The sequence below is a fragment of the Protopterus annectens genome, chromosome 8.part0, assembly GCF_019279795.1.
Source record: "Protopterus annectens isolate FY-2018-M chromosome 8.part0, PAN1.0, whole genome shotgun sequence".
Classification (NCBI taxonomy): Eukaryota; Metazoa; Chordata; order Ceratodontiformes; family Protopteridae; genus Protopterus; species Protopterus annectens.
The window spans coordinates 339,859,737-339,886,796 of NC_056741.1; the positions used below are offsets into that span (position 1 = coordinate 339,859,737).

Consider the following 27,060-nt stretch of genomic DNA (forward strand, 5'->3'; position numbering starts at 1 on the left):
CTTTAAGTGAAAATAAGCAAAAAGAGATAAACAGGGATGTTGAACATTACAAACAAGGGAAAGTATATTTTTGGGGTAGGAAGAATGAGAATTATCAGGAATCAGTGGTGAGCAATAGGAAAGAACAAAGTAATGATGGAGCTTACAACCAACGAGGAAGTAACAATTCACATTTTTGGAGGAACAGGCACATCAGGAGAACCATACAAGTATCAAGGAGGAACTTTTATCAGAAAGACAAATACAAACAGAGGTACTGGGAAAATCACAGATGGTGAAGGAAAAGTACGGTGATACACATAGTCATACACCTGAAAGTAAGGCTATCAATGTTACTGGGTTAATACACACCTGGAATGGTTCTATTATATACAATCATGCCAATATAAAGATTAGTCAGGAACATTTTTCTCTCCTTTTGAAAGGAATGAAGTTCATTCCCACTCCCAATTTCAATTTGTTAGATTGTTTAGTGGAACTGAAGAAATTCACAAGGAAGATGAATTTAGCTATTATGTTTAATAATACAGATAACAAGGGAGGAAATGAGATTGAACAAAAAAGAGATTCTGGATTTAAGGTTCCGAGAACATTTGTACCTGTACATCAACCTATCATTGAGATACATGAAAAAATTGTGTCTAGGGACATTTATAAGATGTACAAAGAACATAAACCTTTTCACATCAATAGTAATATGACCCAAGAGGAAAGAGACTTACTCAGAAATTTTCAGAAAAGTGATAGCATAAGGGTAATGAAACCAGATAAAGGTGGAGAGGTAGTACCATATGATAATTTTGAGTACATCAACAAGATACATAACATCTTATATGGATCAAAGAACCATGAACCTACATCGATGAATGAGATCGATATTGCATATCAGAGAATAGATAGATATATAGAAGAATTCTTGTCTGATGGTAGGATTGATAAAGACACTTATAAATTTTTGAAAGTGAAGTGTCCTAGATTGGCTACCATGGTAGGTATTCCGAAAATTCATAAAAATATATTAGATCCCCCCTTTCAACCTATTATTTCTGGTAGTAAGTCAAAAACATTTCCCTTGGGCAAATACATTAATGTTAAATTGAAACATGTATATAAAAATATTTCCCAACTTTTTTAAAGATTCTTGGGAATTTTTGAGAAATTTCCCTATACAAGTATGGAATGAGGGATACATGTTTGTAACAACTGATGTCATAGACCTTTTTTCTTGTATTCCCAAAACAACAGTTCTTGAGGCATTTGGTAATAGCATTAGAAAGCATGCAGGTATAGAATGGGATGAGGTTAGTTTATTCTTGGAAATGTTAGACATAGTTTTGGACAGCAATTTTATATATTATGAAGGGGAACATTTCAGGCAGACCAGGGAGGTAGCTATGGGAGCTGCATGTGCTCCTATATATGCCAACCCGGTCATGCTAGACTGGGAAGAAACCGTTATTTTCCCCAGTAACTTTTTTCAGTATATTGTCCACTATGTGAGATTTTTGGATGATATTTATATTATATGGAACTCCAGTGAGGAAAGATTATTAGAGTTTATCCAGTTCCTAAATACAAGCAGTGATTATTTGAAATTTACGTATTCATATAACAAGGGTGGTATGGCTTACCTTGACACTTTAGTTTATTCACGAAAGGGTGTACTACAGTCAAAAATGTATAGAAAAGAAACCTTTTCCAATGATTACTTGGCATATGGAAGTTGTCATCCGAAGAAGTTAAAGCAGAATATATATAAGGGCCAATGTATAAGGACTATGAGAATGACTTCTGAGTACGAAACATTACTGGAAGAAATAGGATATATCCACACTATGTTTTATGAAAGGGGTTATCCCCAGAATCTATTAGATGAAGTGGATACATACATATTAGGTTTATGGGGTACTACATACAAACCCTTGTTAGGTTTAGGTAATGAAGTGAACCAAGTCAATGGATTTAATGGGAAACTGCTGGTAAAAGGTAATTTGGAAGGACACAAACAAAGAACTCTAATTATGTTATATAGTCCTAGAACAGAGGATGTGATACAAATTATAAAACATTATTGGTGTATATTGTCCAGTGATGAGACAGTAAGGAATATAATAGGAGAAAAACCAGGAACAGTGTATAAGATGGGAGCCAACATTAAAAGATATTTGGAGAAAGGAAGTAGACAAAGAGAGGAAACAAACAAAGTCTGCAGTATTTAACAGTTAACGTCTATATCTCATTTTATTGTATTACGCTTCAAGCGTTCTGCTTGTTTTATATTAGGTACGAATACGCAGTAGTCTATTTAGCATTTCTTGAGTGTTATCATCAATAAACCAGTTATTTTAACATTTGTGGCTGGCGTGTTGCTTAGGACGCATATTTGAAGATATTTCTGCAAACAGCTGTTTGGCTTTACTTCGGAATTAGCGATGGTATTTTACAGTGGATATTGGCGCTTTTTCTGGAAGGAGTTGTTTGGCTTTACAACGAAACTAGTGACAGCATATTACAGTGTTGTTGGAGCACTTATTGGAACTCCATGGTAATACTGTTTTCAAGTTTTTTCTTTGGAGACTATTACTAAGTTGTTTTTGACCATGGAGAATACCGGTGACAAAACACCCGATTTGGTAGAGGATCAGACGAAAGATATCCAGTTCCTGAACGAGGAGATGATGAGATTAAAAGGGGATATGGCGAAACTTATGGAATTCTTGCAGACAAGTATTGACAACACTGTTAAAATGAATGAAAAGGCGTCAGCCAGTAGCTTGAATGCTATTGGTTTGCAGGAACCGCAGCAAACAGTGACTAACACACAGAAAGATGAACGACTTTATGTTTTTTCCAATAAATTACCTAAGGCTACCCAGAAAATACAAAGGACTGAAGAGAGTATTGATTCACTATTGGACAATTTTCCTATTGTTAATGGGCAAGGAAATACGGACAAAGACTGTCCAATAGATACTGATCATGTTTTCAACATAATGGAGCCTCTACATAGTAGCAATCACAATGGCTCCAATTTTACATTTGATTTTTCTATTTATGATGTAGAAGAAGAATCCAAGCGGGTGGGTACAAAACCAAAGAAGACGATTCCTATTAAGACATATTCTAATGTAGCAGGAAAACAGGAATATATTAAAAAAGGTACTGTATCGACAACCAATCATCAATCGCATTTAACCAGTAATGTTGGACATAAGAATGGTACTTAGGTTCATAGGTTCATAGGTTCATACTAGGCTATCTGCCCTAGGGCATTTATAAGCCTAGCCAGAATGTGTTTGGCTTTCGCCACCCATTTTAAATTTATTTTGCTATGCCCTTTTTCGAGGTTATAGGTTCATTCGTTACAATAAATTTAATAGGTTTTTGGAAATTGATTGTAACTTGGACATTAATGACATGCGGTCTGGTACTAACCCTAACAGATATGAATCATTGGGGACATTAAAGGATATGTTGTTTTTGTTTGGAAAAAAAATTGAAAAACATCAATAGTATTGAGATAGACAATGCTTAACTGCAAAAATGCATATCTGTGAAAATTGTTCCCAAAGAGTTAAGGTTTTTTAAGCAACCCATGGGTTTAATGTTAAATGATAAGGTTATTAATGAGTTCAATCAGTTTTTTGATGAATGTGGAATGAAATTTATGCTATTTATTACTAAACATAATGATGAAAAAGTAGGTAGACTTATACAAGAAACTGAAGACCTTAATATGAAAATTACTACTGATCTACTATTTACAGAGTGGGAAAGAATATACAACAAACAATTTTATTTAGCTTAGAAATTGATACACACTTTAAGTGAAAATAAGCAAAAAGAGATAAACAGGGATGTTGAACATTACAAACAAGAGAAAGTATATTTTTGGAGTAGGAAGAATGAGAATTATCAGGAATCAGTGGTGAGCAATAGGAAAGAACAAAGTAATGATGGAGCTTACAACCAACGAGGAAGTAACAATTCACATTTTTGGAGGGAACAGGCACATCAGGGAGAACCATTCAAGTATCAAGGGAGGAACTTTTATCAGAAAGACAAATACAAATAGAGGTACTGGGAAAATCACAGATGGTGAAGGAACAGTACGGTGATACATATAGTCATACACCTGAAAGTAAGGCTATCAATGTTACTGGGTTAATACACACCTGGAATGGTTCTAATATATACAATCATGCCAATATAAAGATTAGTCAGGAACATTTTTCTCTCCTTTTGAAAGGAATGAAGTTCATTCCTACTCCCAATTTCAATTTGTTAGATTGTTTAGTGGAACTGAAGAAATTCACAAGGAAGATGAATTTAGCTATTATGTTTAATAATACAGATAACAAGGCAGGAAATGATATTGAACAAAAAAGAGATTCTGGATTTAAGGTTCCAAGAACATTTGTACCTGTACATCACCCTATCATTGAGATACATGAAAAAATTGTGTCTAGGGACATTTATAAGATGTACAAAGAACATAAACATTTTCACATCAATAGTAATATGAACCAAGAGGAAAGAGACTTACTCAGAAATTTTCAGAAAAGTGATTATATAAGGGTAATGAAACCAGATAAAGGTGGAGAGGTAGTACCATATGATAATTTTGAGTACATCTACAAGATACATAACATCTTATATGGATCAGGGAACTATGAACCTACATCGATGAATGAGATCGATATTGCATATCAGAGAATAGATAGATATATAGAAGAATTTTTGTCTGATGGTAGGATTGATAAAGACACTTATAAATTTTTGAAAGTGAAGTGTCCTAGATTGGCTACCATGGTAGGTATTCCGAAAATTCATAAAAATATATTAGATCCCCCCTTTCAACCTATTATTTCTGGTAGTAAGTCAAAAACATTTCCCTTGGGCAAATACATTAATGTTAAATTGAAACATGTATATAAAAATATTTCTCAACTTTTTAAAGATTCTTGGGAATTTTTGAGAAATTTCCCTATACAAGTATGGAATGAGGGATACATGTTTGTAACAACTGATGTCATAGACCTTTTTTCTTGTATTCCCAAAACAACAGTTCTTGAGGCATTTGGTAATAGAATTAGAAAGCATGCAGGTATAGAATGGGATGAGGTTAGTTTATTCTTGGAAATGTTAGACATAGTTTTGGACAACATTTTTATATATTATGAAGGGGAACATTTCAGGCAGACCAGGGAGGTAGCTATGGGAGCCGCATGTGCTCCTATATATGCCAACCTGGTCATGCTAGACTGGGAAGAAACCGTTATTTTCCCCAGTAACTTTTTTCAGTATATTGTCCACTATGTGAGATTCTTGGATGATATTTATATTATATGGAACTCCAGTGAGGAAAGATTATTAGAGTTTATCCAATTCCTAAATACAAGCAGTGATTATTTGAAATTTACGTATTCATATAACAAGGGTGGTATGGCTTACCTTGACACTTTAGTTTATTCACGAAAGGGTGTACTACAGTCAAAAATGTATAGAAAAGAAACATTTTCCAATGATTACTTGGCATATGGAAGTTGTCATCCTAAGAAGTTAAAGCAGAATATATATAAGGGCCAATGTATAAGGGCTATGAGAATGACTTCTGAGTACGAAACATTACTGGAAGAAATAGGATATATCCACACTATGTTTTATGAAAGGGGTTTTCCCCAGAAATTATTAGATGAAGTGGATACATACATATTAGGTTTATGGGGTACTACATACAAACCCTTGTTAGGTTTAGGTAATGAAGTGAACCAAGTCAATGGATTTAATGGGAAACTGCTGGTAAAAGGTAATTTGGAAGGACACAAACAAAGAACTCTAATTATGAAATATAGTCCTAGAACAGAGGATGTGATACAAATTATAAAACATTATTGGTGTATATTGTCCAGTGATGAGACAGTAAGGAATATAATAGGAGAAAAACCAGGAAAAGTGTATAAGATGGGAGCCAACATTAAAAGATATTTGGAGAAAGGAAGTAGACAAAGAGAGGAAACAAACAAAGTCTGCAGTATTTAACAGTTAACGTCTTTATCGCATTTTATTGTATTACGCTTCAAGCGTTCTGCTTGTTTTATATTAGGTACGAATACGCAGTAGTCTGTTTAGCATTTCTTTAGTGTTATCGTCAATAAACCAGTTATTTTAACATTTGTGGCTGGCATGTTGCTTAAGACGCATATTTGAAGATATTTCTGCAAACAGCTGTTTGGCTTTACTTCGGAATTAGCGATAGTATTTTACAGTGGATATTGGAGCTTTTTCCGCAAGGAGTTGTTTGGCTTTACAATGGAACAAGTTTAAGCATCTTACAGTGTTGTTGGAGCACTTATTGGAACTCCATGGTAATACTGTTTTCAAGTTTTTTCTTTGGAGACTATTACTAAGTTGTTTTTGACCATGGAGAATACCGTTGACAAAACACCCGATTTGGTAGAGGATCAGACGAAAGATATCCAGTTCCTGAAAGAGGAGATGATGAGATTAAAAGGGGATATGGCGAAACTTATGGAATTCTTGCAGACAAGTATTGACAACACTGTTAAAATGAATGAAAAGGCGTCAGCCAGTAGCTTGATTGCTATTGGTTTGCAGGAACAGCAGCAAACAGTGACTAACACACAGAAAGATGAACGACTTTATGTTTTTTTCCAATAAATTACCTAAGGCTACCCAGAAAATACAAAGGACTGAAGAGAGTATTGATTCACTATTGGACAATTTTCCTATTGTTAATGGGCAAGGAAATACGGACAAAGAATGTCCAATAGATACTGATCATGTTTTCAACATAATGGAGCCTCTACAAAGTAGCAATCACAATGGCTCCAATTTTACATTTGATTTTTCTATTTATGATGTAGAAGAAGAATCCAAGCGGGTGGGTACAAAACCAAAGAAGACTATTCCTATTAAGACATATTCTAATGTAGCAGGAAAACAGGAATATATTAAAAAAGGTACTGTATCGACAACCAATCTTCAATCGCATTTAACCAGTAATGTTGGACATAAGAATGGTACTTAGGTTCATAAGTTCATAGGTTCATACTTGGCTCTCTGCCCTAGGGCATTTATAAGCCTAGCCAGAATGTGTTTGGCTTTCGCCACCCATTTTAAATTTATTTTGCTATGGCCTTTTTCGAGGTTATAGGTTCATTCGTTACAATAAATTTAATAGGTTTATGGAAATTGATTGTAACTTGGACATTAATGACATGCAGTCTGGTACTAACCCTAACAGATATAAATCATTGGGGACATTAAAGGATATGTTGTTTTTGTTGGGAAAAAAAATTGAAAAACATCAATAGTATTAAGATAGACAATGCTTAACTGCAAAAATGCATATCTGTGAAAATTGTTCCCAAAGGGTTAAGGTTTTTTAAGCAACCCATGGGTTTAATGTTAAATGATAAGGTTATTAATGAGTTTAATCAGTTTTTTGATGAATGTGGAATGAAATTTATGCTATTAATTACTAAACATAATGATGAAAAAGTAGGTAGACTTATACAAGAAACTGAAGACCTTAATATGAAAATTACTACTGATCTACTATTTACAGAGTGGGAAAGAATATACAACAAACAATTTTATTTAGCTGAGAAATTGATACACACTTTAAGTGAAAATAAGCAAAAAGAGATAAACAGGGATGTTGAACATTACAAACAAGGGAAAGTATATTTTTGGGGTAGGAAGAATGAGAATTATCAGGAATCAGTGGTGAGCAATAGGAAAGAACAAAGTAATGATGGAGCTTACAACCAACGAGGAAGTAACAATTCACATTTTTGGAGGGAACAGGCACATCAGGGAGAACCATACAAGTATCAAGGGAGGAACTTTTATCAGAAAGACAAATATGAACAGAGGTACTGGGAAAATCACAGATGGTGAAGGAAAAGTACGGTGATACACATAGTCATACACCTGAAAGTAAGGCTATCAATGTTACTGGGTTAATACACACCTGGAATGGTTCTAATATATACAATCATGCCAATATAAAGATTAGTCTGGAACATTTTTCTCTCCTTTTGAAAGGAATGAAGTTCATTCCCACTCCCAATTTCAATTTGTTAGATTGTTTAGTGGAACTGAAGAAATTCACAAGGAAGATGAATTTAGCTATTATGTTTAATAATACAGATAACAAGGCAGGAAATGAGATTGAACAAAAAAGAGATTCTGGATTTAAGGTTCCAAGAACATTTGTACCTGTACTTCACCCTATCATTGAGATACATGAAAAAATTGTGTCTAGGGACATTTATAAGATGTACAAAGAACATAAACATTTTCACATCAATAGTAATATGACCCAAGATGAAAGAGACTTACTCAGAAATTTTCAGAAAAGTGATAACATAAGGGTAATGAAACCAGATAAAGGTGGAGATGTAGTACCATATGATAATTTTGAGTACATCAACAAGATACATAACATCTTATATGGATTAGGGAACTATGAACCTACATCTATGAATGAGATCGATATTGCATATCAGAGAATAGATAGATATATAGAAGAATTCTTGTCTGATGGTAGGATTGATAAAGACACTTATAAATTTTTGAAAGTGAAGTGTCCTAGATTGGCTACCATGGTAGGTATTCCGAAAATTCATAAAAATATATTAGATCCCCCCTTTCAACCTATTATTTCTGGTAGTAAGTCAAAAACATTTCCCTTGGGCAAATACATTAATGTTAAATTGAAACATGTATATAAAAATATTTCCAAACTTTTTAAAGATTCTTGGTAATTTTTGAGAAATTTCCCTATACAAGTATGGAATGAGGGATACATGTTTGTAACAACTGATGTCATAGACCTTTTTTCTTGTATTCCCAAAACAACAGTTCTTGAGGCATTTGGTAATAGCATTAGAAAGCATGCAGGTATAGAATGGGACAAAGTTAGTTTATTCTTGGAAATGTTAGACATAGTTTTGGACAACAATTTTATATATTATGAAGGGGAACATTTCAGGCAGACCAGGGAGGTAGCTATGGGAGCCGCATGTGCTCCTATATATGCCAACCTGGTCATGCTAGACTGGGAAGAAACCGTTATTTTCCCCAGTAACTTTTTTCAGTATATTGTCCACTATGTGAGATTCTTGGACGATATTTATATAATATGGAACTCCAGTGAGGAAAGATTATTAGCGTTTATCCAGTTCCTAAATACAAGCAGTGATTATTTGAAATTTATGTATTCATATAACATGGGTGGTATGGCTTACCTTCACACTTTAGTTTATTCACGAAAGGGTGTACTACAGTCAAAAATTTATAGAAAAGAAACCTTTTCCAATGATTACTTGGCATATGGAAGTTGTCATCCTAAGACGTTAAAGCAGAATATATATAAGGGCCAATGTATAAGGGCTATGAGAATGACTTCTGAATATGAAACATTACTGGAAGAAATAGGATATATCCACACTATGTTTTATAAAAGGGGTTATCCCCAGAAATTATTGGATGAAGTGGATACATACGTATTAGTTTTATGGGGTACTACATACAAACCGTTGTTAGGTTTAGGTAATGAAGTGAACCAAGTCAATGAATTTAATGGGAAACTGTTGTTAAAAGTTAATTTGGAAGGACACAAACAAAGAGCTCTAATTATGTTATATAGTCCTAGAACAGAGGATGTGATACAAATTATAAAACATTATTGGTATATATTGTCCAGTGATGAGACAGTAAGGAATATAATAGGAGAAAAAACAGGAATAGTGTAAAAGATGGGAGCCAACATTAGAAGATATTTGGAGAAAGCAAGTAGACAAAGACAGGAAACAAACAAATTCCGCAGTATTTAAGAGTTAATGTCTTTATCACATTTTATTGTATTATGCTTCAAGCGTTCTGCTTCTTTTATATTAGGTACGAATATGCAGTAGTCTATTTAGCATTTCTTGAGTGTTATCGTCAATAAACCAGTTATTTTAACATTCGTGGCTGGCGTGTTGCTTAGGGCGCATATTTGAAGATTTTTCTGCAAACAGCTGTTTGGCTTTACTTCGGAATTAGCTATAGTATTTTACAGTGGATATTGGAGCTTTTTACGCAAGGAGTTGTTTGGCTTTACAACGGAACTAGTGACAGCATCTTACAGTGTTGTTGGAGCACTTATTGGAACTCCATGGTAATACTGTTTTCAAGTTTTTTCTTTGGAGACTATTACTAAGTTGTTTTTGACCATGGAGAATACCAGTGACAAAACACCCAATTTGGTAGAGGATCAGACGAAAGATATCCAGTTCCTGAAAGAGGAGATGATGAGATTAAAAGGGGATATGGCGAAACTTATGGAATTCTTGCAGACAAGTATTGACAACACTGTTAAAATGAATGAAAAGGCGTCAGCCAGTAGCTTGAATGCTATTGGTTTGCAGGAACAGCAGCAAACAGTGACTAACACACAGAAAGATGAACGACTTTATGTTTTTTCCAATAAATTACCTAAGGCTACCCAGAAAATACAAAGGACTGAAGAGAGTATTGATTCACTATTGGACAATTTTCCTATTGTTAATGGGCAAGGAAATATGGACAAAGACTGTCCAATAGATACTGATCATGTTTTCAACATAATGGAGCCTCTACATAGTAGCAATCACAATGGCTCCAAATTTACATTTGATTTTTCTATTTATGATGTAGAAGAAGAATCCAAGCGGGTGGGTACAAAACCAAAGAAGACTATTCCTATTAAGACATATTCTAATGTAGCAGAAAAACAGGAATATATTAAAAAAGGTACTGTATCAACAACCAATCATCAATTGCATTTAACCAGTAATGTTAGACATAAGAATGGTACTTAGGTTCATAGGTTCATACTAGGCTATCTGCCCTAGGGCATTTATAAGCCTAGCCAGAATGTGTTTGGCTTTCGCCACCCATTTTAAATTTATTTTGCTATGCCCTTCTTCGAGGTTATAGGTTCATTTGTTACAATAAATTTAATAGGTTTTTGGAAATTGATTGTAACTTGGACATTAATGACATGCGGTCTGGTACTAACCCTAACAGATATGAATCATTGGGGACATTAAAGGATATATTGTTTTTGTTGGGAAAAAAATTGAAAAACATCAATAGTATTAAGATAGACAATGCTTAACTGCAAAAATGCATATCTGTGAAAATTGTTCCCAAAGGGTTAAGGTTTTTTAAGCAACCCATGGGTTTAATGTTAAATGATAAGGTTATTAATGAGTTCAATCAGTTTTTTGATGAATGTGGAATGAAATTTATGCTATTAATTACTAAACATAATGATGAAAAAGTAGGTAGACTTATACAAGAAACTGAAGACCTTAATATGAAAATTACTACTGATCTACTATTTACAGAGTGGGAAAGAATATACAACAAACAATTTTATTTAGCTGAGAAATTGATACACACTTTAAGTGAAAATAAGCAAAAAGAGATAAACAGGGATGTTGAACATTACAAACAAGGGAAAGTATATTTTTGGGGTAGGAAGAATGAGAATTATCAGGAATCAGTGGTGAGCAATAGGAAAGAACAAAGTAATGATGGAGCTTACAACCAACGAGGAAGTAACAATTCACATTTTTGGAGGGAACAGGCACATCAGGGAGAACCATACAAGTATCAAGGGAGGAACTTTTATCAGAAAGACAAATACAAACAGAGGTACTGGGAAAATCACAGATGGTGAAGGAAAAGTACGGTGATACACATAGTCATACACCTGAAAGTAAGGCTATCAATGTTACTGGGTTAATACACACCTGGAATGGTTCTAATATATACAATCATGCCAATATAAAGATTAGTCAGGAAAATTTTTCTCTCCTTTTGAAAGGAATGAAGTTCATTCCCACTGCCAATTTCAATTTGTTAGATTGTTTAGTGGAACTGAAGATATTCACAAGGAAGATGAATTTAGCTATTATGTTTAATAATACAGATAACAAGGGAGGAATTGAGATTGAACAAAAAAGAGATTCTGGATTTAAGGTTCCAAGAACATTTGAACCTGTACATCACCCTATCATTGAGATACATGAAAAAATTTTGTCTAGGGACATTTATTAGATGTACAAAGAACATAAACATTTTCACATCAATAGTAATATGACCCAAGAGGAAAGAGACTTACTCAGAAATTTTCAGAAAAGTGATTATATAAGGGTAATGAAACCAGATAAAGGTGGAGAGGTAGTACCATATGATAATTTTGAGTACATCAACAAGATACATAACATCTTATATGGATCAGGGAACTATGAACCTACATCGATGAATGAGATCGATATTGCATATCAGAGAATAGATAGATATATAGAAGAATTCTTGTCTGATGGTAGGATTGATAAATACACTTATAAATTTTTGAAAGTGAAGTTTCCTAGATTGGCTACCATGGTAGGTATTCCGAAAATTCACAAAAATATATTAGATCCCCCCTTTCAACCTATTATTTCTGGTAGTAAGTCAAAAACATTTCCCTTGGGCAAATACATTAATGTTAAATTGAAACATGTATATAAAAATATTTCTCAACTTTTTAAAGATTCTTGGGAATTTTTGAGAAATTTCCCTATACAAGTATGGAATGAGGGATACATGTTTGTAACAACTGATGTCATAGACCTTTTTTCTTGTATTCCCAAAACAACAGTTCTTGAGGCATTTGGTAATAGCATTAGAAAGCATGCAGGTATAGAATGGGATGAGGTTAGTTTATTCTTGGAAATGTTAGACATAGTTTTGGACAACAATTTTATATATTATGAAGGGGAACATTTCAGGCAGACCAGGGAGGTAGCTATGGGAGCTGCATGTGCTCCTATATATGCCAACCTGGTCATGCTAGACTGGGAAGAAACTGTTATTTTCCCCAGTAACTTTTTTCAGTATATTGTCCACTATGTGAGATTCTTGGATGATATTTATATTATATGGAACTCCAGTGAGGAAAGATTATTAGAGTTTATCCAGTTCCTAAATACAAGCAGTGATTATTTGAAATTTATGTATTCATATAACAAGGGTGGTATGGCTTACCTTGACACTTTAGTTTATTCATGAAAGGGTGTACTACAGTCAAAAATGTATAGAAAAGAAACCTTTTCCAATGATTACTTGGCATATGGAAGTTGTCATCCTAAGAAGTTAAAGCAGAATATATATAAGGGCCAATGTATAAGGGCTATGAGAATGACTTCTGAGTACGAAACATTACTGGAAGAAATAGGATATATCCACTCTATGTTTTATGAAAGGGGTTATCCCCAGAAATTATTAGATGAAGTGGATACATACATATTAGGTTTATGGGGTACTACATACAAACCCTTGTTAGGTTTAGGTAATGAAGTGAACCAATTCAATGGATTTAATGGGAAACTGCTGGTAAAAGGTAATTTGGAAGGACACAAACAAAGAACTCTAATTATGTTATATAGTCCTAGAACAGAGGATGTGATACAAATTATAAAGCATTATTGGTATATATTGTCCAGTGATGAGACAGTAAGGAATATAATAGGAGAAAAAACAGGAACAGTGTATAAGATGGGAGCCAACATTAAAAGATATTTGGAGAAAGGAAGTAGACAAAGAGAGGAAACAAACAAAGTCTGCAGTATTTAACAGTTAACGTCTTTCACGCATTTTATTGTATTACGCTTCAAGCGTTCTGCTTGTTTTATATTAGGTACGAATACGCAGTAGTCTATTTAGCATTTCTTGAGTGTTATCGTCAATAAACCAGTTGTTTTAACATTTGTGGCTGGCGTGTTGCTTAGGACGCATATTTGAAGATATTTCTGCAAACAGCTGTTTGGCTTTACTTCGGAATTAGCGATAGTATTTTACAGTGGATATTGGAGCTTTTTCTGCAAGGAGTTGTTTGGCTTTATAACGGAACTAGTGACAGCATCTTACAGTGTTGTTGGAGCACTTATTGGAACTCCATGGTAATACTGTTTTCAAGTTTTTTCTTTGGAGACTATTACTAAGTTGTTTTTGACAATGGAGAATACCGGTGACAAAACACCCGATTTGGTAGAGGATCAGAAGAAAGATATCCAGTTCCTGAAAGAGGAGATGATGAGATTAAAAGGGGATATGGCGAAACTTATGGAATTCTTGCAGACAAGTATTGACAACACTGTTAAAATGAATGAAAAGGCGTCAGCCAGTAGCTTGAATGCTATTGGTTTGCAGGAACAGCAGCAAACAGTGACTAACACACAGAAAGATGAACGACTTTATGTTTTTTCCAATAAATTACCTAAGGCTACCCAGAAAATACAAAGGACTGAAGAGAGTATCAATTCACTATTGGACAATTTTCCTATTGTTAATGGGCAAGGAAATACGGACAAAGACTGTCCAATAGATACTGATCATGTTTTCAACATAATGGAGCCTCTACATTGTAGCAATCACAATGGCTCCAATTTTACATTTGATTTTTCTATTTATGATGTAGAAGAAGAATCCAAGCGGGTGGGTACAAAACCAAAGAAGACTATTCCTATTAAGACATATTCTAATGTAGCAGGAAAACAGGAATATATTAAAAAAGGTACTGTATCGACAACCAATCATCAATCGCATTTAACCAGTAATGTTGGACATAAGAATGGTACTTAGGTTCATAGGTTCATAGGTTCATACTTGGCTATCTGCCCTAGGGCATTTATAAGCCTAGCCAGAATGTGTTTGGCTTTCGCCACCCATTTTAAATTTATTTTGCTATGCCCTTTTTCGAGGTTATAGGTTCATTCGTTACAATAAATGTAATAGGTTTATGGAAATTGATTGTAACTTGGACATTAATGACATGCGGTCTGGTACTAACCCTAAAAGATAGGAATCATTGGGGACATTAAAGGATATGTTGTTTTTGTTGGGAAAAAAATTGAAAAACATCAATAGTATTAAGATAGACAATGCTTAACTGAAAAAATGCATATCTGTGAAAATTGTTTCCAAAGGGTTAAGGATTTTTAAGCAACCCATGGGTTTAATGTTAAATGATAAGGTTATTAATGAGTTCAATCAGTTTTTTGATGAATGTGGAATGAAATTTATGCTATTAATTACTAAACATAATGATGAAAAAGTAGGCAGACTTATACAAGAAACTGAAGACCTTAATATGAAAATTACTACTGATCTACTATTTACAGAGTGGGAAAGACTATACAACAAACAATTTTATTTAGCTGAGAAATTGATACACACTTTAAGTGAAAATAAGCAAAAAGAGATAAACAGGGATGTTGAACATTACAAACAAGGAAAGTATATTTTGGGGTAGGAAGAATGAGAATTATCAGGAATCAGTGGTGAGCAATAGGAAAGAACAAAGTAATGATGGAGCTTACAACCAATGAGGAAGTAACAATTCACATATTTGGAGGGAACAGGCACATCAGGGAGAACCATACAAGTATCAAGGGAGGAACTTTTATCAGAAAGACAAATACAAACAGAGGTACTGGGAAAATCACAGATGGTGAAGGAAAAGTACGGTGATACACATAGTCATACACCTGAAAGTAAGGCTATCAATGTTACTGGGTTAATACACACCTGGAATGGTTCTAATTTATACAGTCATGCCAATATAAAGATTAGTCAGGAATATTTTTCTCTCCTTTTGAAAGGAATGAAGTTCATTCCCACTCCCAATTTCAATTTGTTAGATTGTTTAGTGGAATTGAAGAAATTCACAAGGAAGATGAATTTAGCTATTATGTTTAATAGTACAGATAACAAGGCAGGAAATGAGATTGAACAAAAAAGAGATTCTGGATTTAAGGTTACAAGAACATTTGTACCTGTATATCACCCTATCATTGAGATACATGAAAAAATTGTGTCTAGGGACATTTATAAGATGTACAAAGAACATAAACATTTTCACATCAATAGTAATATGACCCAAGAGGAAAGAGTCTTACTCAGAAATTTTCAGAAAAGTGATAGCATAAGGGTAATGAAATCAGATAAAGGTGGAGAGGTAGTACCATATGATAATTTTGAGTACATCAACAAGATACATAACATCTTATATGGATCAGGGAACTATGAACCTACATCGATGAATGAGATTGATATTGCATATCAGAGAATAGATAGATATATAGAAGAATTCTTGTCTGATGGTAGGATTGATAAAGACACTTATAAATTTTTGAAAGTGAAGTGTCCTAGATTGGCTACCATGGTAGGTATTCCGAAAATTCATAAAAATATATTAGATCCCCCCTTTCAACCTATTATTTCTGGTAGTAAGTCAAAAACATTTCCCTTCTGCAAATACATTAATGTTAAATTGAAACATGTATATAAAAATATTTCCCAACTTTTTAAAGATTCTTGGGAATTTTTGAGAAATTTCCCTATACAAGTATGGAATGAGGGATACATGTTTGTAACAACTGATGTCATAGACCTTTTTTCTTGTATTCCCAAAACAACAGTTCTTGAGGCATTTGGTAATAGCATTAGAAAGCATGCAGGTATAGAATGGGACGAGGTTAGTTTATTCTTGGAAATGTTAGACATAGTTTTGGACAACAATTTTATATATTATGAAGGGGAACATTTTAGGCAGACCAGGGGGGTAGCTATGGGAACTGCATATGCTCCTATATATGCCATCCTGGTCATGCTAGATTGGGAAGAAACCATTATTTTCCCCAGTAACTTTTTTCAGTATATTGTCCACTATGTGAGATTCTTGGACGATATTTATATAATATGGAACTCCAATGAGGAAAGATTATTAGCGTTTATCCAGTTCCTAAATACAAGCAGTGATTATTTGAAATTTACGTATTCATATAGCATGGGTGGTATGGCTTACCTTCACACTTTAGTTTATTCACGAACGGGTGTACTACAGTCAAAAAGTTATAGAAAAGAAACCTTTTCCAATGATTACTTGGCATATGGAAGTTGTCATCCTAAGACGTTAAGGCAGAATATATATAAGGGCCAATGAATAAGGGCTATGAGAATGACTTCTGAATATGAAACATTACTGGAAGAAATAGGATATATCCACACTATGTTTTATAAAAGGGGTTATCCCCAGAAATTACTGGATGAAGTGGATACATACGTATTAGTTTTATGGGGTACTACATACAAACCCTTGTTAGGTTTAGGTAATGAAGTGAACCAAGTCAATGGATTTAATGGGAAACTGCTGTTAAAAGTTAATTTGGAAGGACACAAACAAAGAGCTCTAATTATGTTATATAGTCCTAGAACAGAGGATGTGATACAAATTATAAAACATTATTGGTATATATTGTCCAGTGATGAGACAGTAAGGAATATAATAGGAGAAAAAACAGGAATAGTGTATAAGATGGGAGCCAACATTAGAAGATATTTGGAGAAAGGAAGTAGACAAAGACAGGAAACAAACAAATTCCGCAGTATTTAACAGTTGATGTCTTTATCACATTTTATTGTTTTATGCTTCAAGCGTTCTGCTTGTTTTATATTAGGTACGAATACGCAGTAGTCTATTTAGCATTTCTTGAGTGTTATCATCAATAAACCAGTTATTTTAACATTCGTGGCTGGCGTGTTGCTTAGGACGCATATTTGAAGATTTTTCTTCAAACAGCTGTTTGGCTTTACTTCGGAATTAGCGATAGTATTTTACAGTGGATATTGGAGCTTTTTCTGCAAGTAGTTGTTTGGCTTTACAACGGAACTAGTGACAGCATATTACAGTGGTGTTGGAGCTCCATGGTAATACTGTTTTCATATTTTTAACATTCTCTCTGATTTTTGTTATACATGTTATTCTGTTTCTCTTTTCTTTAATTTATACTTGAAGTTCTTTTACTCTTCCTTTGTATTCCTGTTTAGTTTTCTTTTTCATTCTGTAGTCTACCAGTAAAAAACATTTTTGTATTTTTCTTTAAACACTACCCATTATACAGACCAAAATTCATAAAATTCATCCATTGATATATGCTCTTCCCATATCTTCTTACTCTCCAGACTCATTTATTTTGTTTTACTGACTTCACCAGTTAGCATTTATATTCCTTTCCTTTCTTTTTATTTTCAGCTGTTTTTGACCATGCAGCTCTGTGGTCAGAAACCTCAACAATTTCACCACCTCCTTCTATTACTTCCAATTCTTTAGAACATATTACATAATCTGTCTCTGTTTTAACAACAACAAAAAAAAGTTTGTTCTCTTTTTTCTTCCTGTAGTCCTCTGCAATTTATAAATTTCTATCAATACATTCCCATCTTATATCATTGTCCCCTTCTCCTTCTTTAAATTACAGTTCAAATCTCCTCTCATAATAATAAACATCAAAACCAAAATATAAATTCTTAAGACCTCAGACATATTCTCCTGACAAGTTTGTGCATGCATGCATTGTAAATAAATGTAGACATCACTCTTCTTTTCTTATTTGACACATTACCATCCTACCTGTTATTAGTATCGTGACATAAAGTATTTTCATTTCTCCATTCCTTATCAAAATTCCTATACCTGAGCATACTTCATTTTTTTAGGCCACATAATGTTATTTCCCACAAAGACTCAATTTTATCCCGTTTCTCTTTTTAACACATCTTTCATCTAATATAAATATAGTTTCTACTTTGCTCCATCAAACTCAATAAATCCTGTGTTGGTAATCTACCTCCTTCTAATTTTGCTACAATAATTTCCTCAATTCCAATTCCTTCAGAAAACTATCAATCAGCTTCTTCCAAAATGCACACTGCTCTAGTTCTTATGGTATCATCCATCTTGGTTTTCTCACACCCAAGTCAGCAGCAACAACCAGTGGCAGCTGGTGACTTCCAATCAAAGGGGGGCTGCAGGAGACAGCTGAAAGGGTAGGTTCAATGGGAAGGGGTGAGCCCAACTAGAAAGGAGAGGAGCTATGCTGAAAACCACAAAAACTGGGACTTTAATTAAATACGCTGCCCTGGGTGCCAAACCGTCTTTATGAGAGTCCAATCAAGACAAAATGAAGTGGAGAAGAAAAAAAATATTTCAATGCATTAGCTACATGACCACTTACTTAATATCTAGATGGAAACAAAAAGGTTGTGAGGCATGAAAAAAATAAATTACTTTTTAAATGCATTACTAGAATGCCAGTCAGAATCAAGTATAAAAAAACAAGCAGCACTCAACTCAAACCACTTCTCCTTGCACTGCATTTCTAATTATAATTTGTATTCAGTGTTATAAAAGTACCAGCTAACATGCTGAAAGTAGCAATCTCTGTGATACCCCCAATTGTAAAAATGTTTCTTATTTAAAAATGACCTGCAGCCTGACAACTATCTACTTTTTCATGGGGAAAACATGATCAAAGTAAAAAATGAACAGCAAACAAGAAACAAGCTCTAGATAAATTGCTTAAAGGATACTGCACAGGTTATGGACCACACATGATTGATTGGAATTCTGTTTAGTTTATGGGTAAAGCCTGCAAAGATAACTGCAAGTCTCCAACAAATGTAATGAGCTTCTGAAAATACTGTAAGCATGTTCTTTGTTACAAATACTGTCATATGCATTTCAATATCTAAGGCTTATATGTTATCTCGTTATGTAATTCTTTAACAATATGCTTATTAAAGCTTACTTGCATCTTACTATCTCAGACAAGCTTACCTGATGGTCATTAAAGCATTGCTACTTAAACACAGAGCAACAGGCACTGCAACAACATGCATTTTCTGAATAAGAAGCATAAATTAACAGTATAAAAATGTGACAGAAAACCAGAACATTCTGCAAAATCAAGGACATATGAAAAGTCACTGTAGTACTTGTGTCTGCCTTGGATGGGGGGGGGGTACTCTGCACACTTGCTCTGCATAACTGCTCCTTGCCTTGCCTGGACACATCCAGGGTCACTACATAGGGGAGTGGGGTGCAACAAGTATGTCACAATTTGAAATGTCTCTGGCTGACAGTGACGGCCCTGACACATCTGTATTACCTCCCAACCTCAGAGCAAGAAATCTGGACAAAGCCATAAATAAAAGTGGGACAAAGGCCCAAAAATAAGGACAATTTTTAAATATTGCTCTTATAAACCTAAAAAGATAATAGAATAGTAGGTCTTACATTTTTATGAATTTTCTGAAGGGTATGAAATCTGAAACTCAAATATATGTAATTATTTTGTGATTTAGTTCCTCAGATCATACCAATGATTTGCTAGAAAACCACAAATTTTATGAGGAGCAGACCAAATTTCTGATGTAAAAATCTGGACATTCTGCGAAAATCTGGACAGTTGAAGGTATGTTGCTGAGTCTAGACCTCAGGTTGAAGGTATGTTGTTGAGTCTAGACCTCAGGTTGAAGGTATGTTGTTGAGTCTAAAACTCAGGTTGAAAGTGTGTTGCTGAGTCTAGACCTCAGGTTGAAGGTATGTTGTTGAGTCTAGACCTCAGGAACAGTTTAATTGATTTCTCATCCCACTTCACTGACTTGCTTCACTTATTTGCTTTTGTGGTTGAATCTCAAATCATCAACATTCCCCACCCCCCACATTACCTATCCATTTCTTTCACTTTGTGCACCATGCCAGTACCCCTCATATCTGTAACGTGCATCCCTATACATATGTAGAGTGGGGGATGGATTGGGGTTGGCATTATGGTTAGCATGTTTACCATATGAACACAAGGTGCACTGCTTGATTCTAACCTTTGTTCACTGCCTGGCCATTGGATAGGCATGTAATAGTCTACAGACTGACTGCCTACTATTTACCTAAACACTTATTCTTTCACCACTTTTTACCCTTCTCTCTATATGTGGTGGTTGTCTACCTTCCTGTGCTGTATCCTTCCTCCTTGTCCCTCCCTTGTTCTTTTTGTGGTATCTCTCTTCTCTCCTGCCACTGTTTCCTGCTGTCTCTTGCACCATGCTGTGATGTTGCTTCCTTTCCACTAGTGACCTACAGACAGTCATAATTTACTGATTTTTTGAATGTTGAAAAGCTTAACTAGAAAAGACATAAGAAAGAAAAGTTACCTGCACCCCCCATGGAGATATTGCCCACCCTCCCATATTCCTACCTTATATGTACCAACTCTGTGCTTACACTACATTGGCAAAAAGTAAAAAAAAATATACAACAGTGCACCACTGTTTCCCATCACAAAAGTCAATGTTGACACTGTGAAACTGTGACAGTAAAGACAACTCTGGAACATATAACAATTGTTGGAGTGTACAGACCACCAAAGTCAAGTGCAGATGACGTAAGAGGAGAATTCATACATTTCTTACATGAAACACAGGAGGGAAGAATAATATTAGCTGGGGAATTAAATTTACCAGAAACAGACTGGAATAATATTGATTCAACAACGTTAGTAAAGTAATCATTCACAGAGTATATTCAGGAACAACAAATGCTTCAGATTGTAAAAAAAAAAACTATCAGGGGACGGAACATACTAGATATTGTTTCTGTTCCTAAAGAAATTACTGTAACTTCAAGTCAAGTTTTACCACCATTGATGTACAGTGCTCATAGGGTCATAAAGGTTAATTTGTTGCTATATAATTCTGCCAAAATGAAATCTAAGCCAATGCACAGAAGGTTAATTACAGATTATAGGGAAGCAAAGGTGGTAGATTTGGAACATATAAATGTAATAGCTGTAAACAATGTTCTCACATTCTTGAAGGTAATGGTTATTACATTAAATCAAGAAAATTTTTTGTTAAATCAACACGTTATTATAACTGTGGATCAAAAGGTATTATATACCTAGGCATTTGTCAAAAATGTGATGGTTTTTACATAGGTAAATCTGAAAGAACATTACGCAAGAGAATCTATGAACACATGTATGATATTCGGAAAAAGAAAGAAGCAAATGCCTTTGTCAAACATCTTAATGTATGCCCAAATATGATTTTAAAATTCATGGTTATAGAACAAGTGCCCCTTAATCCAAGAGGGGGAGACTGGGAAGCTACCATTGAATTCAAGGAGTTGAATTGGCAACTTAGACTAAATGCCTCAAAATTCCCAGGGCTCAATGAGACCATTAGTATTACAAGCCTTCTCAAGTTAAGAAGGGCAAAATTATGATAATTTATTATATATACCAGATCCTTCTTATGACAAAATATTTCTTCATATTATTTAGAAAAACATTGTTTGATTATGAACATATCAACACATTTATTTTATTTTAATCTTGCAAGAATTTATAGCACTTATTTCATTAAAAAATGCACCAATAAAATCAATGAAACTATATTTTAAATGAATTGATAATCACAGACATAATGGTATAAGGGATAAAAAATATGGACAGTTTCATGTTATACAAAATTTTTAAAAATATTTAAAAATATTTAAAATACTAATTTATTTATTCAAGTATTTATATATTATATTATTATTTATTTATTTATTTACATATATCTACATATATTCAATCATTTTTATACATTACATATTTATTAAATATTCATTTTTTATGTTAACCAATAATAATATATTTTATGCCTTTGGAAATTGGTTAACATAATAAGAAAGCAGTAAAATGAAATTTATATGTATGCTTATTGACAGGTAAACTATATGTTATTAAAAGAATATTTTTTATTAAAACTTTTGTAACACAACTTTTTAACACAAGTATTAATATATTTTTTAAATTTAGGGCTGCTTACTACCAACATTAATAACACTGAAGCTTTATGTGATTAGGACAACAAGTGACCGGACAACAAAAAATTTTCTTTTCAAATTTGAATAGTAAGAGATATGTTAGAGAAACCATCGTTAAGTTAAAATATGAAATTTATATTTAGGATGTTTGAATAAAGATAAAGCGGACGTAATTTTAGTAACTCAAGTTTAAGCATATAACTAATAATACATTTAAAAACACACTACATTCCATTAAAGGTTCCAGCTTGTAGGAACATATATCACGATCATCACTTCTCAAAAAACATTGCTTTTAACATCAGAAGAGAACGAATTATTTAACACACTTTTGGATTTTCAATGATTTATAGCTAACAATATACGTAGAAAATGAAATAAGAAGTAGAAGCTAGTTTAAATTTACCTAGTTTTATTGAATGGTTAATATATGGTTATACGGTTAAATGTATCCGCGCCAGTTATAAGAAACAGCGCGAAGATTTTGTTAAGACATTAGTTGTGATTTGCATCTCAATATGAACATTGGGCTTAGGAACATTCCCAGTTTTGAACGGAATAGCTAGTTAATTATAGCGTAATGCACTACAAAACAGTGTTTAATAAATACAATCAGCAGAGTATCAGAATGTATTACGATAAAAATGTTTTACAATAATGCTTGTAAGATAATTCATTTTAACTGAACACGCTTAGTAGTTGCTTTTTTAAAAAAACACCAAGGAAATACTATCCAATAATTGATTTATTTAGATTGTCAAAAAAATGTTCTTAATTGTATAATTGGATCATTAGCATTGTATTTAAGCAAGCAAGGTAATGGTCATAATTTATCTTGAGAAAGCCCGTCATAGGAACGGGTGAAAGCGCTTGATTTATTCCTTTTTTAACGTTGGATTCTACTACTACTGAGTGTTATTTCTTCCGTGTATTTTAATTTTTGCTTGACATTAAAAGTATCTTACCAACGGAGAAGTATTTTATGACTACAACATCTCTGAGATTCGTAAGAAGAAGTTTATTGGATACTTGTGCTTCTGCTAACTTTTTTTCTTAACTAGAAAAGACATAAGAAAGAAAAGTTACCTGCACCCCCCATGGAGATATTGCCCACCCTCCCATATTCCTACCTTATATGTACCAACTCTGTGCTTACACTACATTGGCAAAAAGTAAAAAAAAATATACAACAGTGCACCACTGTTTCCCATCACAAAAGTCAATGTTGACACTGTGAAACTGTGACAGTAAAGACAACTCTGGAACATATAACAATTGTTGGAGTGTACAGACCACCAAAGTCAAGTGCAGATGACGTAGAGGAGAATTCATACATTTCTTACATGAAACACAGGAGGGAAGAATAATATTAGCTGGGGAATTAAATTTACCAGAAACAGACTGGAATAATATTGATTCAACAACGTTAGTAAAGTAATCATTCACAGAGTATATTCAGGAACAACAAATGCTTCAGATTGTAAAAAAAAAAACTATCAGGGGACGGAACATACTAGATATTGTTTCTGTTCCTAAAGAAATTACTGTAACTTCAAGTCAAGTTTTACCACCATTGATGTACAGTGCTCATAGGGTCATAAAGGTTAATTTGTTGCTATATAATTCTGCCAAAATGAAATCTAAGCCAATGCACAGAAGGTTAATTACAGATTATAGGGAAGCAAAAAAGTTGCTATATAAAACTAACTGGAGTGAGGTGTTCAGTGGAAAAACTGCAGATGGAATGTGAAAAGTTTTGAAAGAGAAATTGTTTGAGTGCAAAAGTCAAAAAATGTTTAACATCAGGATCTAGGCACGTAACAACAGGAGGTTATATTTCCATAAGAACAAAATACCTGATTAAGGTGAGAGACAAAAAATATAAGAAATGGAAGAGAGGTCGAACTACAACTTTGAAAACTGAAATAAATGAGCTGGACAAACAGATTAAGCATAGTGTTAGACAAGATCAAGAAAAATTTGAAGAAAATTTATATAAAGATATTAAGCCTAATAGGAAACCTTTTTATAGGTGCATAAGATGTGGAAGGAGTAAAGATACACAAATTAATAAACTGTGGGTAGATTCTAAAATTTATTCTCAGACACAACAGATTATAGATATATTTACAAAATCTTATGCAAAACAGTTTGACTTCACAAAACGGGTGGTAAGTTGTCCTAGTGACATCCAGGTAACCCCAGATACTGGAATCAAATTAGATTATATTGAAAAAGAACTGCGCAAACTGGATCCAAAAAAAGTGCAGGGAGGAGATGGAATAAGTAACAATGATTTGAGAAAACATAAGCAAGAATTTACACTGCCATTACATCTATTATTCACTAGGTCATATAAATATGGGGAGATTCCTCAAGATTGGAGACATGCACTTATTAAACCTGTCTTTAAGGGAAAGGGGAATAGGACAGATCCAGAATCATATAGACCCTTAAGTCTACTTTCATGTTGTGGAAAAATAATGGAGAAGGTAATACTGGATAAGTTATTGTCAGAAATGGATAGGATGGGACTTGAAACGATATATCAGCATGCATATAGGTTCATAGGTAGGTACTAGGCTATCAGCCCTAGGGCCCATACAAGCCTAGCCAAAAAATGTACCCTGGCTTTCGCCACCCAAGAAAATTATTTTCCTGTGCCCCTGTCAAGCAGAGCCACAGAAGTGATCCCCGGGGTGAATTTCCCATTTCCCTTCCAATCATCAAGATTTTTCTTGAAGAGTGCTAATGAGGAGCTCTGATTGACATAGATAGGTAGTCTGTTCCAGAGTATGGGAAGTCTCTGGGACAGGAATCTATCCCTCCAGCATGTTCTGTTTATTGTGGTGACAAGGTTTAGGTCCCTAGAGCATGTAGCTCGGAGGGATTGGGATTTCTTTAAGTGGAGCATGTCTAACAGCTCTGGGTTTGACATAGCTTTGTATGTTAGGCAGAGATCGCCCCTGAGTAGGCGATATGCGATGGAGTAAAGCTGTAGTTTTTTGAGACGGTCTGCATAGGGCATCTGTTTGAGGACAGTAATCCTCTTTGTGAGGTATTTCTGTGGTCTTTCCAGTTGTTGTAGATGTCTTGTGAGGTACATACCAAAAGGGGAGTTGTACTCTATAATGGGTCTAATGAGTGATGAGTAGAGGGGAGCAATGACCTCTTTTTTTCTGGATGAGAATCCTTTCGTGATGAGATGAGCCATGTAGAAGGATTTCCTGACCACTGTGGCAATGTGATTATCAAAGGAGAGACTACTGAAGCAACAAAAGTTGAAACAAACCGAGATGAATAAAACAAAATCCACGTCAGCAGAACCAGCAGCAAAGAGTCCAATATTAAGTGTTTTATTAACATCCACTTTTCGTTCAAAAAAACTGAACTTCTTCAGACAAACATCAAAAGGTAACAAATGTAAAATCACTCCTTAAATACACAATTAACAACACATGGTACATTTGAATGGACCAACCAACTGGTTAAAACTCACTGACATCAATATGTGGGAAAAAGCTGATCTCAAAGCTTGTTAAAGTGCTAATGCATACAAAAGTCAGGTCTTTACAAATTGTGTTTTAAAATCAAACAACTAACCAAAATAAAATGAAAATTATCAATGGAAATGTGTCTAAACATGAAATGTTTAAAACCAAGAAAAACAAAACATAATAAATGAAACCGATTTGCTAATGAAAAGTAAAAAATAAAACATAAAAAATAATGAGTCATAAATGAAAAATGAAAGTAAAAAGTAATAAGTAATAATAAGAGTAAAAAGTAATAAGTAATAAGTAATAATGAAAGAATCTATGAACATTTATATTGTATCAGGAAAAACAAGTGTGAAAACGCTTTGGCGAAACACGTTAATGACCACCCTCAGCATAGTTTTACTTTTAGGGTGTTAGGACAGGTTCCCTTTGACATCGGGGGGGGGGTCCTTTCCAACTATTATTAGAGCGCCTAGAAGTGATTTGGCAGCTGAAACTCTGTTCATATAGACCCCCTGGTCTTAATGACAGAGTGAGTTTAGCTTGCATTTTGAAACTCAGAAGTATGCAGAGGTAATTTTATTATTACTTTTTACTTTCATTTTTCATTTATGACTCATTATTTTTTATGTTTTATTTTTTACTTTTCGTTAGCAAATCGGTTTCATTTATTATGTTTTGTTTTTCTTGGTTTTAAACATTTCATGTTTAGACACATTTCCATTGATAATTTTCATTTTATTTTTGTTAGTTGTTTGATTTTAAAACACAATTTGTAAAGACCTGACTTTTGTATGCAGT

The 27,060-nt window shown here is 33.9% G+C and overlaps 1 protein-coding gene and 1 long non-coding RNA gene across 4 annotated transcripts in view; one reads left to right on the forward strand and one right to left on the reverse strand.

The window, feature by feature from the left end:
* LOC122808795 (natural killer cells antigen CD94-like) overlaps positions 1-27,060 on the reverse strand; it is a 514,803-nt gene that overhangs the window by 61,009 nt on the left and 426,734 nt on the right. The gene's annotated exons all lie outside the window — the stretch shown is intronic.
* Positions 7,096-10,908, forward strand: LOC122808796. The gene is made up of 2 exons (XR_006365833.1): positions 7,096-7,177; positions 10,875-10,908. It is a non-coding gene; the product is annotated as an uncharacterized LOC122808796 (long non-coding RNA).